Source organism: Symphodus melops (assembly GCF_947650265.1).
Source record: "Symphodus melops genome assembly, chromosome: 2".
NCBI classification, from domain to species: domain Eukaryota; kingdom Metazoa; phylum Chordata; class Actinopteri; order Labriformes; family Labridae; genus Symphodus; species Symphodus melops.
Genome location: NC_136692.1, coordinates 1,569,267 through 1,587,028, shown reverse-complemented (window position 1 = coordinate 1,587,028; position 17,762 = coordinate 1,569,267). Strand labels below are relative to the sequence as shown.

The window sequence follows — 17,762 nt, the reverse complement described above, 5'->3', positions numbered from 1 at the left end:
ACTTGGGGGTACTCCCAACCATCTTCGAATGTGCTTGTGGAGCTTCCTCTCCATTTCTTCAACAGTTGATAGGCGTACCTCATATATGGTGAGATGCCACATGAGTCTTGGGACCAGGCCATGTTGGTAAATCTAGCACTTGTGTTTCCCAGGCAGGCCAGACTTGTCAATCTTCGTCAGCCATTCTTCGACAAGTTTCCCTGTGTTGGAGATGCTGTTTTTGTCTGACAGGGAGTCATCATACCACTGCCCAAGGCATTTAATTGGGTTCTGGATGTTTGGGATCACTTCCCCTTGAACTCGTAGCTCACACCTTCCAGTTACTTTGCCCTTTTGGATCACCATGCTCCTTGTTTTCATGGGCTTGAAAGCCATTTTTGCCCAGGTGGCCATGCGATACAATTCTTCCAAGACCCATCTTGCCTGCATGTGAGTTGGTGTTATCACAGTGAGGTCATCCATGAATGTCCTGATTGCTGGCTGTTGACATCCTGCAGCAATCTTCACCCCTCTTGATCTTGTACTCGCTGCGGATATGATCAGGTTCATCCCCATGATGAACAAAATGGGAGAGATTGTGCACCCTGTCACAATCCCCTTCTCCACTGACTGCCACTTTGTTGTGAACTTTGCGGACTGGAATCGCAGCTTGATGTCACTCAGGTAACTGGTGATCATGCCCTGGATGTTAGGTGGGATGTGGTAGTAGTCCAAAGCAGCTTGGATCCAGTTATGTGGAATAGATCCATATGCATTTGCAAAGTCAAGCCAGACAACTGTTAGGCTGCCTTTCTTCCCCTTTGCTTCTTGGATAAGTTGGCTGAGGACCCCTGTATGCTCCAAGCACCCTGAGAACCCTTCGACACCGCCCTTCTGGATAGAGGTATTACCATATCCATTCTGGGTCACGTAAGCGCTCATTCTCCTGGCCAGCACTGAAAAGAACATCTTCCCTTCCACACTAAGTAGGGAGATAGTTCGGAACTGGCTGATCTGTGTGGATCCCCGTTCTTTGGGCACAAAGCACCCTTCTGCCCTTCTCCAGCTTGTTGGAATGGATCCCTTAGACCAAATTACCCGCATAAGCTTCCACAGCCTTCAGAGGAGCTTAGGGCATTTCATGTATACTTTGTATGGTATACTGCTAGGACCTGGAGCAGAAGATGATCTTGCATGCCTTACTACCTGTTGAACCTCTCCCCATGATGGACACGCTGTGCTGAGGGATGTAGTAGGTGAGTCGATGTTAGCAAGCCCGTGATTTCCTCCTAGGGCATCGTCTCTTGACTGGTCTCCAAATGTTTCCTCAACAGACTGCTCCACTTCCTCTTTGGAACTCATTCGAGTTCCCGACCTTGCCTCCCCAAGATGTAATTTGGTGAAGCGGTAGGGGTCCTTTATGAACTGAGCTCGTGCCGCTTCCTGCTTTTTCCGCCTCTGCCTGAACCTCTCAGCTCTTCTTATTCGGATGAGCTGCTCGCGGAGGCTGGCTGTCAGCTCTTTTATTCCTTCCTTTTCTCCTACACTTGCCAGTTTGAACTGCTTCCTCAGGGTCTTGATTTCCTTCCTAAATTGTTTGATCTTTCTTTCTCTTCTGTTGTCCTGCTTTTCTGCTCTGTCTCTGTTCTCTTTCCTTGGCATTGTTCCAAACCGCTCTTTTGCCACATTATAAGTGATGGCTGACAAAGAATCCACCTTCCTTTCTACTGATCCTGCTTGGACTGCTCCTAGCACCTTGTCTCAGTCCTCATCTCACATGGACCCCTCCTTTCCATCACTCATCTTGGGCCACTTGATTCTTTCCCTCATCGGCTTCGGTGAGCTATCTGGAATGACCTTCGAGGATGTCCTTGTGTGGTCTTGGGGTATTGCCGGCACTGAGAGATCACTAGGACCATGGTGTGCTTCCTGCCTAGGGTTCTCCTGCGTCTCACCAGACGGTTCACCTGAGCGATGTGCCTGCCTCCGTCCTTGTCCACACACTGACTTGCTCTGATGTATTTCGAGCCCTCTTATGCCTGTGCAGATCCTTCAACACCTGCATTTCACTTCTGCCGCCTCCCCAGTCAAGGTGGTTTGCCTGAGCCTTCTCTGTGTCTGTGTCACCATCCAATTTGTTGCCGTTGATTCTATCCTGGTGAGTCTCTCTTCCTCCCCCCCTCTCGGGAGACTCTGTGGGTATTGCTCTTTTGTTGATTCTGTAGCTTTCTTGGTGCCCTCTTGCGAGTGCTGCAACAGGGGTTTCTGGCCCCTGTTACCCCGCCAGTCTTTCCTGGAGGTCAGCTGTCTCTCCAGCGTCACCGACCTTCCTCGGTTGCCATCCAGACTTTCCTGGAAGTCACTGGTTGTCTAGGGAGTTCATTTGTATAACACATCTAGTATTCAAACATACACCCATTCCTAATGGGTGAAGCCTTGGCTGAGGAGAGAGGTCTTCAGGTGTTCCCCAACCTTCACTGGGTGTTTCGAACCTTATCCACAACACCCTCCAGTTGGCGGGTCAGCAGTGACTGGCCAGGTCACTGCCCCTCTCCTCCAGGCTTCCAGCTTGTGTCCTCTGTTTTGTGCCAGAGCCAACAGGAGGCTCTCTCTGCTGCTTCCCCCAGTCTACGAACAGCTGCTTTCCTCAAGTGGCCTCTCAGCCCAATCTTTGTCATTAGATCCCACGCAGATTGAGCTGGGAATCCTCGACATCCAATTTCCACCGTCAACAGCCATGTTGTCCACCCCTTATCCCGGCAGTCTTGGGCAAGTTGCTGGTATTTGGCTTTTTTCCTCTCTGCAGCTTCCTCACAGCCCTCCTCCCATGGCACTGTCAACTCCACCATGACGTAAACATCATGAAAAAGGAGGATTAAAATCATCAGTACAAACTCAACAGATTCCAGATTAACTTGATAAATGTGGTAGAAGTCAGAAAAAAACCAGCTGCTTTCTTGGACAGCTGCGTATGGACATTCTGTGTGACTATTTCTCTGGACAGGACTGTAAAAACTACTCACGAAACCATACCACAATGCTTTTTCACAAATTATAGGGGTTGCATTAATTTTTTTGCGTCTGTTTCAATAAATCCAAACATGAGCTAAAAAAGTAAATAGTGAAATCTGACTAAAATGAACTACTGTAGTGAAAGGGACTGTCTCCCTGAACATATTTGAACTTCATTAAAAAAGCCACATTTCACAAATCTGAGTAGCTTTTAATCTCACTCTTCCAATTTCTCCATTCATAATAATTTTAATCATAGTTTTCTTGTATCCATAATTTTATTAATTGGTCATAAAATCATTGTATATGTAATGCATATACAATGATATCACATTCACATTAAGACATTTACTAATTTGTTGTATTTCCATACATGCATTGTATTTTCTCTGAATAGAAAACTCTGTGACTTCACAAATTGAGATTGATAGACAATTCTTTAATTTATGTGTACTTAGTTCAATCTTGTATCGCATTGTCGGCTGGTGCCGAAAAGTAAAAGTTATGTTAACTCCATAAATATTCATTCATAAATGGTGCCCCGTGTGAGGCACAATTACAACGTTTCATCCGTTGACAGATTTATCTCCACAAACCTTGGCTTTAAATTATTTTCCTAGTTTAAAATACATCCCTCACTACATTAAACTTCACCACTGTCTTATTCTGACATTCTGCCAGTGCACATTCAACATTCATCTGTTTACTTTATGATCTGATCCTGTCCTGACATGGCGTTATATTAAACTTTCTTCATGTATCCTTAGTAGGCCAACCTCGTCAGTACAGGATGCCAGTCTGTGGCTTCCTGCATATCAATGATGTGAAGAGGAAGGAAGACAAACTTTAACAGCTCGACTCGCGCTGCCTGATGACCACAGAGGAACATTTGCTGTAGAGACGACATCTCCTCCCTGTTGTAAGTATTCAGTGATATGACTGATATTTATTGAAACATGTACATACCTTGTGTTGATGTGTTTAATTTTCTCTGAAGTCACACAGGGATGAGAGGAGCAGCTATGAGTTTAAAAACAGCAGTGAGTGGATTGGTTGTCTTCCTTCTCTTTGTGTCAGGTACTGTGTATCCTCATTCAAACTTTCATCACTGAACCTTTTTCTTAAAAGGCTTCAATAGTTTTCAAAATGATTAAAAAAGAAAAGATGACTTTAATGTCCATGTTTTTTAGAGTGAGTGTTTGATTTGATGCAAACTGTTAAAGTTTGCTTCTGTCTCTTTCCATGATTAGATTGTTTTGTCTCTCCACCTTTCTAACTCTCAGGATGTGTTTTTAATGTTTTCACACATTCAGCATCTGTCCGCATCATTTTATCATTTTTCACAAACAGTGAAAATCTTTGGAATATTTCACAGTAAGAAAAGTTCTGAGAGATTAGAGCTGCAGAATTCAGTAACTTTCAGCTCTCAGAGTCTTTATGAGAGAACAAAATAACACCTTCAGAAAAAAAGGAAGCAGAATTTTTAGATGCATCAACTTCGCAGTGACATTCTGTATGTATGATATTTTTGTTCTATTTATTTTGAACAGTTAACAGTCCTGTGAATTCAGGCTCACACGTGATCTTCAGTTCTCTTCTTTTCACTCTCACCACTAACCTGACCACAGGGTGAACAGACAGGAAACAAAGACAAGAACACTTCAGATACGCCCACAACACTGCATTTACATTCACTTACCTACAATCAGTTCCTCGTCTGTATGCAAACACTTTGTCTTTACAAAGAAACATTCTAAAACAACAAATGTCTTAGTGTTGTTCATCTTTACAGGAGAGATACATTCCTTCTAAAATCAGTAATTATGTTCTTTGTGTGTTTAAATCAATGAGTTATCAGAGCACCAGTCCTAAATGTGATCCACCTCAGCTCTGCACCATCTGCAGGTTTAATTTATTCACAGTTATCCTGATGACTTGTACTGTCACATAGACAAAGTGAACATCAGAGGGGAGAGGATGCATCTTCGTGGTACCTTAGAGGATGGTAACAAGTTGTTCCCTTTCAGAAAGGAAGTGATGTGTCCACCTAACGACGGTGTGCTTAACTCCCAAAATGCTCAGCGTCACAGCCAATGGTTCTGCTCGAACAGTTTTAAAGACAAGTGTTCAGGACACTTTACAAAAAGCAGGTAAAAGACCTCACTCATTATCTACAGAGAGGACAAAGTACACATGAATTCCCTTTCTAACACTTCTTGCTAAACTCTGTTTGAGGTGCACTAACTGACTTCAAAGTTCCTGAATTCACTCAGCAGGAAGAGTCTCTGTTGTGTGTTTTTTAAACCACCTGTTCTGTGGTCCATGTTTGACCTGATTGTGTTTCCTGATCTGTGTTTCAGTGGTGAGGGGAGAGGAGACCTGGGGAGTGACTCACTCTTCTGCTCAGATCTGTGCCGTCAAAGGATCAACAGTGGAGATACCCTGCACCTACACATACCCATCAACAATAAGACGACAAACTACTGTAGTTCAAAGAAGATTCTGGTTCACTAAAGAGAGCGATGATGGACCTGAAGATATGAGATCAGACCCAGACTACTCAGGTCGTGTTCAGTATCTTTTTAATGAGGGCGTCTGCACTCTGAGAATCACAGACCTGAGAGAGAGCGACTCGACTGTTTACAAGTTCATGCAAACAAACCAACCAGGAGGAAGTTTGACAGGTGAAGGAGTCACTTTGTCCGTCACAGGTAACATTCTCATTTCAAGTATTTTCCTCACATTATCAGAGTTCAAACTACTGTGAGTCTTTTTGTGTATTTTAATGCTCTAACTTTCTTCACATGTTCAGACCTTCAGGTTCAAGTGAAGAGAGTCTCAACAGAGGCAGAGCTGAAGTGTTACAGCAGCTGTAAAGAGGCTGATAATCCTTCATATGTCTGGTACAGAAACGGACAAACACTGACTGAAGAGACTTCTTCTACTACAGTCTATGTTTATAATAACAAGTATTCCTGCTCTGTTAAAGGACGAGAGCATTACCGCTCTCCTGAAGTGTGTAAGTTTACTCCACAGTGTTTGACTTTATTTTTAATAACCTGTTAACTCTTCCTCATTTTGACATTTTAAAGTTTGACTATACATTGATTTCCAATGAAATGAAAAGTTTGTAAATTTCTCCTCCAGATGCTCCAAAGCTTCCCTCTGTGTCAGTGAGTCCCTCTGCTGAGATAGTGGAGGGCAGTTCAGTGACTCTGACCTGTAGCTCTGATGCTAACCCAGCAGCTAAATACACCTGGTACAAGAAGAACAACAATCATCCTCTCAGTAGAGGAGCTCAGCTCGTCTTCAGGTCCATCAAGTCCTCTGGATCTGGACAGTATTACTGTGAAGCTGAGAACGAGCTGGGGAGGACGAGGTCTCAACACGTCTCTATCAATGTGAAATGTGAGTGAAACAGCAGAAATGTTCTAGAAGATTTTATGTGTAAAGAAGAAACTGTCACCTACAAATATACACACTACTACAGACTCTTTGACAGATTCAAGTTAAAGGACCAGTGTGGGAGATTTAATCAGGACTTTTTTAACTTTGGTTTCATCACTTTAAGAGTTTGTTTGTTAATGATTTCAAAGAAACAGTTTTTTTAATGTTTACACTTTACAAAGTTCACACTGCAGCTTCACATGTTTCTATCATGAACCAGAAGAGACAAAACAAACAGCAGCTTCAGAGTGACCTTCAGTATACTGAAGCTGGGTGGACACTTTGTGATGTCATCGAGGGAGGGGTGATCAGCTGGTTGAAATCTGCAGCGTCAGCTCTTTATGTCTCTTAATTCTCCACATTGGTCATTTCAGTTATATTTGTATTCTTGTCTCCTCCAGATGCTCCAACAGTTTGTTCAGTGACTGTGAGTCCTGCTGCTGAAATCACAGAGAACAGTAGAGTGACTGTGACCTGTAGCTGTGATGGTTTCCCACCACCACATGATTACACCTGGTACAACCAGTACAGTGTTAAACATCCCAGTAAAGCATCAGAGCTGGTCTTCAGTTCAGTTCAGTCCTCTGACTCTGGAAGGTATCACTGTAAGGCTCAGAATGATCTGGGGTACAGGGCAGCTGGATGGGCCGATGTTTCAGTGAAATGTGAGTGAAAAACATTTGATTTGAAAAGCAAACATTGATCTGATTTCTCATGTGTAGGTTTAATGTGCTGATCTGCTTCCTCGAGCTCTGTCTACTCCACACTCTCAGTCTGCAGCTAAAGCTCACTGAGCTCCTACAACTAAAGATTAGCAGAGACATCTAGTCACTGTTTACCCAAATGCAATCCTCTCCATGGCCTGTATCACAGTGGAGGTGAGAGCCACTGGCCTGAGGTCATTCTGAGATCTGATGGGGGGTTATTTGGGGATAGGGATAACTGTGGAGTGATTCCACAGTTGGGGGACTGTGCTTCAGATTAAAGAAAGATAATTATTCATATTAATTTGATGACTATATGTGACTATGCAAAAACCCAATATTATGGTGCCCCGTGTGAGGCCCTTTATAAAGCAGCAGTTTGACATGTTAAGCTTTGACTTTGTTGAAAAATGATGCAGACTTTTGTCAACATGGTGGAAAAACCTTATTCCGCTCGTCGCCATAAGACTCGTTGTAAAGCACCACAGGTCTGTGTCTTCACCTACAATATAGAAGCACCTGATGACACACTGTTTACAAAGGGAAAATTAATTTCACAGATCAGAGGAGTAAATATTTAAGGCTGCAGTGTGGACAGGGAGCATTCAATGCTTGACCATGTCACACCACATCTAGCATCTGGAGCTGTGAGGACACGCTGTGATGTGTAATGCAGGACAAAACCTGAACCAAGAACTTACAAGTGGAGGCCTGAAGGGAAGAGAGGAGAATACAGCAGTGTAACATACTTTTTCTGGGGCCCGGAACAAATATATATTTTTGGGGTCCTACTTTTGAACAAAAAAGACACGGACACACACACACAACCATTCCAGACATTTCCAACAAAGACGATTTATGTCACCATGCAGAACAACACCATGAAACTGTCATTCAAAGCAGCCTATGATCAGCACCACGGACAGCAGCCAGAGACACATTTATCCATGCTGAACTAACAACCAGAGGCAGCTGGTCTATAGAGGGGCCACAAGGGGGCAGCAGAGGGAGACTGTGACTGTAGCTGCTGAAACAGAGTCACTTAAAGGACTCATTCAGTTTCTATATATTCAAGCGTGCTCCTTCTTGTCCTCTTTTCTGTTCATCTGATGTGTCTCTAATCTTATTTCAGTTGTTTCATCTTGACAGTTCAAACATGTGAATGTTGATGAGTCTTTAAAACAGATGTTTTCTCCTCCAGATGCTCCAAAGCTTCCCTCTGTGTCAGTGAGTCCCTCTGCTGAGATAGTGGAGGGCAGTTCAGTGAATCTGACCTGTAGCTCTGATGCTAACCCAGCAGCTAAATACACCTGGTTCAAGAAGAACAACAATCGACCTCTCAGTAGAAGAGCTCAGCTCGTCTTCAGGTCCATCAAGTCCTCTGACTCTGGAGAGTTTTCCTGTAAAGCTGAGAACAAGCTGGGAGAGAAGACCTCGACATGGATCTCTATTGATGTGAAATGTGAGTCAAACAACAACTTTTAAAAGCAACATTAAGATGATTTCTATGACAGAGTATTTCACCTCTCATGTTCCTCAAAAAGATGACTTAAAAAAAGTTAATCATTAATCTACAAGTGTAAATATTTCTCTGATATTCCTTATCATTATTGATTTTGTTAATCTTTCTTTTTGCTTAATTTTATGAATCATCAGATGCTCCAAAGCCTCCCTCTGTGTCAGTGAGTCCCTCTGCTGAGATAGTGGAGGGCAGGTCAGTGACTCTGACCTGTAGCTCTGATGCTAACCCAGCAGCTAATTACACCTGGTACAAGGAGGATGAACACTCACCAACAGCTTCAGGACAGAATTTTACCATCTCTAACTTCAGTGCTGATCACAGTGGGAACTATTACTGTGAAGCCGAGAACACAAGAGGACGTCATAACTCCACTGTACATCTGACTGTTGTGGCAGGTGAGTTATTTACATTCATCTGCACACACACACACACACACACACACACACACACACACACACACACACACACACACACACACACACACACACACATTCACATTTTAATAAGTAGAAACCTGTTGAAAAAAAGGAAACTTCATGGATGAATCTCCATCCTGTCAGAATCTGACAGGATGATGAACAGAGTTTATCACAAAGTAGAAATGACATTTTTCAATCTAATCGTTCAGTAAAGACTCTCACATATCTCTCTTTAATTCTCAGGGAACTCAACACTCATAATGAATATCACCAGGGGGACTCTGCTGCTCTTGGTGTCGATTTCTCTGCTTCTCCTGACCCTGTTGGCGAGGTAAAAACCATAAAGATTCATCTCAAAGTCTTTCTACTTTCTTAATGACTTGCTTCATGTTTATTCTGGGATTTGATGCTTTCTGACTTAATCCAGAAAGAAGAAAACTCTGAGCTCGACCACTGAACCAAATGAGCCTGCAGAGGCGATCGAGGTGAGAGAGAGAGAGAGAGAGAGAGAGAGATAGAGAGAGAGAGAGAGAGAGAGAGAGAGAGAGAGAGAGAGAGAGAGAGAGAGAGAGAGAGAGAGAGAGAGTGAGAGAGAGAGAGAGAGAGAGTGAGACCCGATGAAATATGTTTATGATCAAATCTCATCGTCCTCCATCAGTTGGATGTTGTGTATGAGAACGTGTCAGCCGTCACTGCAGCACAGACAGAAGACAGAGAGGAGCAGGAACACATGCTGTGAAGTCCAGTCAGGTTAGAGCCTCCTGCACTGAATCAAACAGGCCCACTTCACAGTCACAGTCACAACTATAACTTTAGTCTGATGTGATTCCAGATGCAGTTGAAGCAGAGGCAGGACTCACAGTGGAGAGAGAGGCTGTGGAGGATGTGGGGGAAGTGGAAACATTGAGCAGTGATTTAACAACAGCATCAATCTGAGCAGAGAATTTGGGAGATAATTTTATTATTTTCATTCTTATTTAATAAATCACGTGTGATTTACTGATTTATATATCATTGCTTTAATTAAACAAGCTTTTTAATGCTGGAGTATAACTGGGGGTGACTGAATGTCACACCCTCAGAGTATTTCTCTGTTTGGTTTTATATTGTACAATTACAATAAACATTTTCTATTTCTTAATGAGCAGCTCCTGTCCTTCTGACTCTGTTATTGACCTATTTTTCAAATGTTGTATTGAAGTGTATTATACATGCAACACAATGTTATATGAACAGTTATGTGAACTGTACACAATGTGAACTTATGTTAAAGCAATTAGTGGTCTCAAGAAGAGTTTGGTTTAACACCTAAGAGCATGAAGTGGTTTATTAGGGGTCGTTTACTTAAGACTGAGTAGGATCACATTTGGCTCTAAAACATGAGTAAACAGATGTTGATCCCGAGAAAGAGATAATAAAAGTCAACCCTGCATGGAATTGTAAATCTTAAGGCCATAAGTTCAGAGTAAGTTTAAGGAGAGTAACAGTTGTTGTCCTAAGTCCAAATAAGGACTTGGATGGTTTTCTGTTTTCTTTGACCAATGCTGTATAAATACTAGAGTCTTTCTTTGTTCGAGAGGGTTCACATTTGGCTGGTGACTCTCCCAGGTACCATGGCTAACCTGGACTGATGCTGTTTCTTGTCTTTGTAAATAAATGTCTTACATTACAAGCAAGTCAGTGTCAGCGGATTTTTCTTCATCATCTACACATCATCGTCAAAGAAGGAGGACTTAAGAAACTACATAATCACTGTAAACATCATGTAAAAGGAGGATTAAAATCATCACGTTATCATGATAAATGATAAAGATGATAAAAGATGATAAATCATCATCATCATCTCAAGCGCTGGGTCGGGACCCACTCATGGGACACTCATGGGTCCCGACCCAGTGCTTGAGAACCACCGGTGGAACAATTCTGACCTTTTGACTTCAGACATCATGTGACGACAGTTTCCTGCTTCAATCTTCATTTCTGTCCTAGTGCTAATCTGTACATGAAAGCCTGCCAGCAGGCTAAATATAAGGTATAAAAGTGGTTGTTTGGCATCACTTCCTAAATGTTAAAGGTCACATATTACCCAGAATCCTTTTCTCCATGTTCCTCTAACTCTAACATGTATCTGTAGTCTGTCTCCAAACCCCCCAGTGATGAGAAAAGTCCATCCTCTCCGTCTTCTGCCTGCTCCACTTTACAGAAAATGTGTGCTCAAACAGGCCGTTTGGAGATGTTCCCTTCATGACATCACAAAGGGCAGTAGCCCCTCCCCCAGGTGGATGACACTCCCACAGCTAGGTGTTTGTTCTGCCCTCTGAGTCTGCCTTCTCACCGTAAACAATAGGACATGGAGCCAGAAAGCAGCGAGTACACCCGAGTCCTTCCAGAGAGGGGGCGTGGTCAGATACAACTCATTTACATGTTTAAAGCTACAGACACAGAAACAGCCTGTTCTGAGCAGGGCTGAAATAGAGGGGTTTATAGACATGATCAGATACAGGATCAGAGTGGATTTACATCAACAGCTTGGACGCCTTTAATGGGGGACAGGTTTGGATTTCTTTTGGCTTGAATCAAAACGTTGTTTAAGTTCTGAAATGGAAAAGTATAGGAAGCAGTTGACTCACTTTCAACTTTTAGATGAATCCTCTTCAGTCCAGGTCGGGTGAATCCATCGTTGAATCACTTCTGGGATGTTTGAAGTTCTCTGGATGTTTGTGAAAACGGGCCCAGGAGTTCAAACAGTGACCTGTCATGTTTCTGATTCTCCTTTCAGCCACACGGGGGCGCTGTTGATCCAGGTTCAACTTTAATGGGTGACTGATTTCTTCACTTCTATATGATTTAAATATATTATGTCTGTGATTGTAGCATATTTTACACTAAATAGTATATAAATTAATTACAATGACTATTAATATTACTGCATTTTATTTGGAGTACAAATATAAACAGAATTTAATCAAATAAAACTAAATAAGGAAATATGTTTTAAAACTAAACTTTTATAAAAGCTTTATCCTGGTAAAGAAAGTCCATACGTAAAATACATTTCATGTTTTTATTTTAATTAAATTTTTTATATCGGTATTGTTAAATTAAATTAAATTATAGATTTTTTAGAATTGATTTCATGAATTTCAGTTTATTTCAATAAATCCATTAATTAAATAAAATTCTATTTCATTGAACTTGTAGTGAAAATGTAAAATGTTCATTCAGGAGTCAAACGTTTGTTTGACTCCTGAACAACACCCTTGACTTCACGGGCATGAAGGTCCTATTGCAGGTAAGAGAAGTTCATCACCTGCTGTTAACTAGTCTACTATTCCCTAGAACTCATAGGGCAACCTCCTTTCCGACCTCTAGTCTAATATTTCTTATAAGATCGCAGCTCAAAATAAAATCATCTAACACCCAGCCAAGGAGGAAGGGTCCATCTGAGCGCTGCCAGGATTATCTAAATATCCGTCCCCTAGGATAATTAGGTACCAAGCCCTTAACAGCTACCCCTCTACTGTCGCTGCTACGTGCTATGAGCTGTGAAAATCTGTTTCTTTTTTCAGTGTGCCGTAGTGCGATGGGTCAGTGCTTACCTCCGAGGCTCACGGGGCGTCGTGAAGAAACCCAATCAAAACAGGATGATTTCACAAGATTTTATGACATTTATTGAAAATTCAAAAATTGTAAAAAATCTGACAAAGTCTTTTAAAACTCCAATACAAATCAGTAAAGTAAAAAATGTATAAAAGGAAAAATAAGAGTTAAAAAAGAGATTACATATTTCTACATGTCTTCAAAAGTTTTGGTCTCAGAGACTAAATCTCCAAAAGGTGAATTTTTTGATCAGAGCGACGTGGAGTCAGCTAGCAAGTCTGTACTTTGTGTAAGTGTGTACTTTGTGTAAGTGTGTACTTTGTGTCAGTGTGTACTTTGTGTAAGTGTGTACTTTGTGTAAGTGTGTACTTTGTGTAAGTGTGTACTTTGTGTCAGTGTGTACTTTGTGTCAGTGTGTACTTTGTGTAAGTGTGTACTTTGTGTAAGTGTGTACTTTGTGTCAGTGTGTACTTTGTGTAAGTCTGTACTTTGTGTAAGTGTGTACTTTGTGTAAGTGTGTACTTTGTGTCAGTGTGTACTTTGTGTAAGTCTGTACTTTGTGTAAGTCTGTACTTTGTGTAAGTCTGTACTTTGTGTAAGTCTGTACTTTGTGTAAGTGTGTACTTTGTGTCAGTGTGTACTTTGTGTAAGTCTGTACTTTGTGTAAGTCTGTACTTTGTGTAAGTGTGTACTTTGTGTCAGTGTGTACTTTGTGTCAGTGTGTACTTTGTGTAAGTGTGTACTTTGTGTCAGTGTGTACTTTGTGTAAGTGTGTACTTTGTGTCAGTGTGTACTTTGTGTCATTGTGTACTTTGTGTAAGTGTGTACTTTGTGTAAGTATGTACTTTGTGTAAGTGTGTACTTTGTGTAAGTGTGTCCTTTGTGTGTGTGTGTACTTTGTGTGAGTGTGTACTTTGTGTAAGTGTGTACTTTGTGTGTGTGTGTACTTTGTGTAAGTGTGTACTTTGTGTAAGTGTGTACTTTGTGTAAGTGTGTACTTTGTGTAAGTGTGTCCTTTGTGTGTGTGTGTACTTTGTGTAAGTGTGTACTTTGTGTGTGTGTACTTTGTGTCAGTGTGTACTTTGTGTCAGTGTGTACTTTGTGTAAGTGTGTACTTTGTGTCAGTGTGTACTTTGTGTCAGTGTGTACTTTGTGTAAGTGTGTCCTTTGTGTGTGTGTGTACTTTGTGTAAGTGTGTACTTTGTGTGTGTGTACTTTGTGTCAGTGTGTACTTTGTGTGAGTGTGTACTTTGTGTAAGTGTGTACTTTGTGTCAGTGTGTACTTTGTGTAAGTGTGTCCTTTGTGTAAGTGTGTACTTTGTGTCAGTGTGTACTTTGTGTAAGTGTGTACTTTGTGTAAGTGTGTACTTTGTGTAAGTGTGTACTTTGTGTCAGTGTGTACTTTGTGTAAGTGTGTACTTTGTGTAAGTATGTACTTTGTGTCAGTGTGTACTTTGTGTAAGTGTGTACTTTGTGTAAGTGTGTACTTTGTGTAAGTGTGTACTTTGTGTCAGTGTGTACTTTGTGTCAGTGTGTACTTTGTGTAAGTGTGTACTTTGTGTCAGTGTGTACTTTGTGTAAGTGTGTACTTTGTGTAAGTGTGTACTTTGTGTAAGTGTGTACTTTGTGTCAGTGTGTACTTTGTGTCAGTGTGTACTTTGTGTAAGTGTGTACTTTGTGTCAGTGTGTACTTTGTGTAAGTGTGTACTTTGTGTCAGTGTGTACTTTGTGTCATTGTGTACTTTGTGTAAGTGTGTACTTTGTGTAAGTATGTACTTTGTGTAAGTGTGTACTTTGTGTAAGTGTGTCCTTTGTGTGTGTGTGTACTTTGTGTGAGTGTGTACTTTGTGTAAGTGTGTACTTTGTGTGTGTGTGTACTTTGTGTAAGTGTGTACTTTGTGTAAGTGTGTACTTTGTGTAAGTGTGTACTTTGTGTAAGTGTGTCCTTTGTGTGTGTGTGTACTTTGTGTAAGTGTGTACTTTGTGTGTGTGTACTTTGTGTCAGTGTGTACTTTGTGTCAGTGTGTACTTTGTGTAAGTGTGTACTTTGTGTCAGTGTGTACTTTGTGTCAGTGTGTACTTTGTGTAAGTGTGTCCTTTGTGTGTGTGTGTACTTTGTGTAAGTGTGTACTTTGTGTGTGTGTACTTTGTGTCAGTGTGTACTTTGTGTGAGTGTGTACTTTGTGTGAGTGTGTACTTTGTGTCAGTGTGTACTTTGTGTAAGTGTGTACTTTGTGTGAGTGTGTACTTTGTGTCAGTGTGTACTTTGTGTCAGTGTGTACTTTGTGTAAGTGTGTACTTTGTGTAAGTGTGTACTTTGTGTGAGTGTGTACTTTGTGTCAGTGTGTACTTTGTGTCAGTGTGTACTTTGTGTAAGTGTGTACTTTGTATAAGTGTGTACTTTGTGTAAGTGTGTACTTTGTGTCAGTGTGTACTTTGTGTAAGTGTGTACTTTGTGTGAGTGTGTACTTTGTGTCAGTGTGTACTTTGTGTAAGTGTGTACTTTGTGTCAGTGTGTACTTTGTGTAAGTGTGTACTTTGTGTCAGTGTGTACTTTGTGTAAGTGTGTACTTTGTGTAAGTGTGTACTTTGTGTAAGTGTGTACTTTATGTCAGTGTGTATCCACCTCTGAGGTCACATTCACACCTAGAGACACTAAAAGGTCTCACATGGAGACACTGCTCACCCAGAAGTCACCACGAGCTCATTCATGAACATCTTCACCTTTCATAAGTTCAAACTAAAACATCTCAAAACCACACGCTGTCATAAGTGTGTGTGTGTGTGTGTGTGTGTGTGTGTGTGTGTGTGTGTGTGTGTGTATCCATTGTCAGGGTTACATCATCACACAAAAGTAAAATACACTGCTTGCAAGAATCTGTGTTTACGTCTGAGCCAACGAAAGCAGAAATGATTATATGAAAGGTTTAAATGGATTAAATGATCAAAACACAGAAATTACTAAACAAATTCACAAAATGAATTTTCTTTTCTCACATTTTCAACAACAAAATACTAAAAAAACACAAAATGTAAAAAGAGGAATTTAAAGTCCAACCTTGACCCGTGTTCATCACAACGTCACTGTCAGAAGAAAGGTGTACTGTCCCTTTAAGACCCTTTTCTACAGCCAACCAGCACGCACATTCTGCACATGCCTGAGAGGAAATAACTCTCCGTGCCAGAAGGCGGCGCTAGTCTGTAATCGTCATTCTAAAAAGGTCAATCCTCACTGACTGCATCACAGAAATAAAATCCTGGCTCCAAACCTCCTCGTCTCCTCATCTCACCTCCTCGTCTCCTCTCCTCATCTCACCTCCTCGTCTCCTCTCCTCATCTCACCTCCTCGTCTCCTCATCTCACCTCCTCATCTCCTCTCCTCATCTCACCTCCTCATCTCCTCTCCTCATCTCACCTCCTCATCTCCTCTCCTCATCTCCTCTCCTCATCTCACCTCCTCATCTCACCTCTCGTCTCCTCTCCTCATCTCCTCTCCTCATCTCACCTCCTCATCTCACCTCCTCATCTCACCTCCTCGTCTCACCTCCTCATCTCCTCTCCTCATTTCACCTCCTCATCTCACCTCCTCGTCTCCTCTCCTCATCTCACCTCCTCATCTCCTCTCCTCATCTCACCTCCTCATCTCCTCTCCTCATCTCCTCTCCTCATCTCACCTCCTCATCTCACCTCCTCATCTCCTCTCCTCATCTCACCTCCTCATCTCCTCTCCTCATTTCACCTCCTCATCTCACCTCCTCATCTCCTCTCCTCATTTCACCTCCTCATCTCACCTCCTCATCTCACCTCCTCATCTCCTCTCCTCATCTAACCTCCTCATCTCACCTCCTTGTGTCTTCTCCTCATCTCCTTTCCTCTCGCTTCCTCGTCTTCTCTCGTCTCCTCTCCTCTCTCCTCTCTCCTCGTCTCCTCGTCTCCTCTCCTCGTCTCCTCTCCTCTCCGGATCAGATTTGAGGTTCAGCTGCATCTATGAAATCAAATCAAACTAAAGTTGTAACTGTGACTCTGAAAGTGAAGTGTGTTTGTTTGTTTCAGTGCAGGAGGCTCCAACCTTCACAGCTCTCCTCTCCTCTCTCCTCGTCTCCTCTCTCCTCTCTCCTCTCTCCTCGTCTCCTCTCTCCTCGTCTCCTGTCCTCTCCAGCATGTCTTCCTGCTCCTCTGCAGCTTCTGTCTGTGCTGCAGTGTCGGCCGACACGTTCTCATACAGGACGTCGAACTGAGGGGAGAAGATTTGATCAGAAATAGATTTCATCAGTGATGGACAGAAAGTCAGTCAGAGCTCTCTCTCTCTCTCTGTCTCTCTCTCTCTGTCTCTCTGTCTCTCTCTTTCTCTGTCTCTCTCTCTCTGTCTCTCTGTCTCTCTCTCTCTCTGTCTCTCTGTCTCTCTCTCTCTCTGTCTCTCTGTCTCTCTCTCTCTGTCTCTCTCTCTCACTCTCTCTCTGTCTCTCTGTCTCTCTCTCTCTCTCTCTCTCTCTGTCTCTCTCTCCCTCTCTCTCTCTCTCTCTCTCTCTCTCTCTCTCTCTCACCTCGATCATCTCTGCAGGTTCGTCTGGTTCAGTGGTGGAGTTCACACTTTTCTTCCACCTGAGTTCAATCAGAAAACAATAAATCCACATAGAACAAGATGGCGGTCATAAAGAACAGAATGAATGTTGATGGTTTGACCTCGTCCACAGAGCCAGGAGGAGCAGAAGACTCAACAAGAGGGGCAGCAGAGTCCACCTGAGGATGGTTTTTACTGAGTCTGAGATCCCTAAGAATGAAAGAGAGATATGTGAGACACTTCAGAGGAAGGATGAGACTGAAACATCACTTTTCCTTTCTGTGATCCTCTCTGTTCATCATTCAGTCTGACACCATGGACGAGACAAGGATTACACTGATAACTCTGATCCTTCATCCAATCAAAACTGCTGAGTCATGAAAACATTCCCCCCCGTACAGTGTGTGTGGATGGAGACATGAGCTAATCACACCTATTTGGTTTTTTGAAGCAGGCTGTAAACATGTTCATGTCTGCTGTAAAAACAGGCTGTTTGAATGGGTGTGTATGTGACTTCC

General features: G+C 42.2%; 1 protein-coding gene and 1 long non-coding RNA gene across 2 annotated transcripts in view; both read right to left on the bottom strand.

Annotated features, from left to right (window-relative positions):
- Positions 1 to 17,762, bottom strand: part of LOC306819975 (vascular cell adhesion protein 1-like) — a gene marked incomplete at its 3' end in the record, with an annotated part of 42,603 nt that overhangs the window by 23,768 nt on the left and 1,073 nt on the right. The gene's annotated exons all lie outside the window — the stretch shown is intronic.
- Positions 16,794 to 17,564, bottom strand: LOC306818629. The gene is made up of 3 exons (XR_013778329.1): positions 17,367 to 17,564; positions 17,228 to 17,285; positions 16,794 to 16,917 (listed from the first exon to the last, which is right to left on the bottom strand). It is a non-coding gene; the product is annotated as an uncharacterized lncRNA (long non-coding RNA).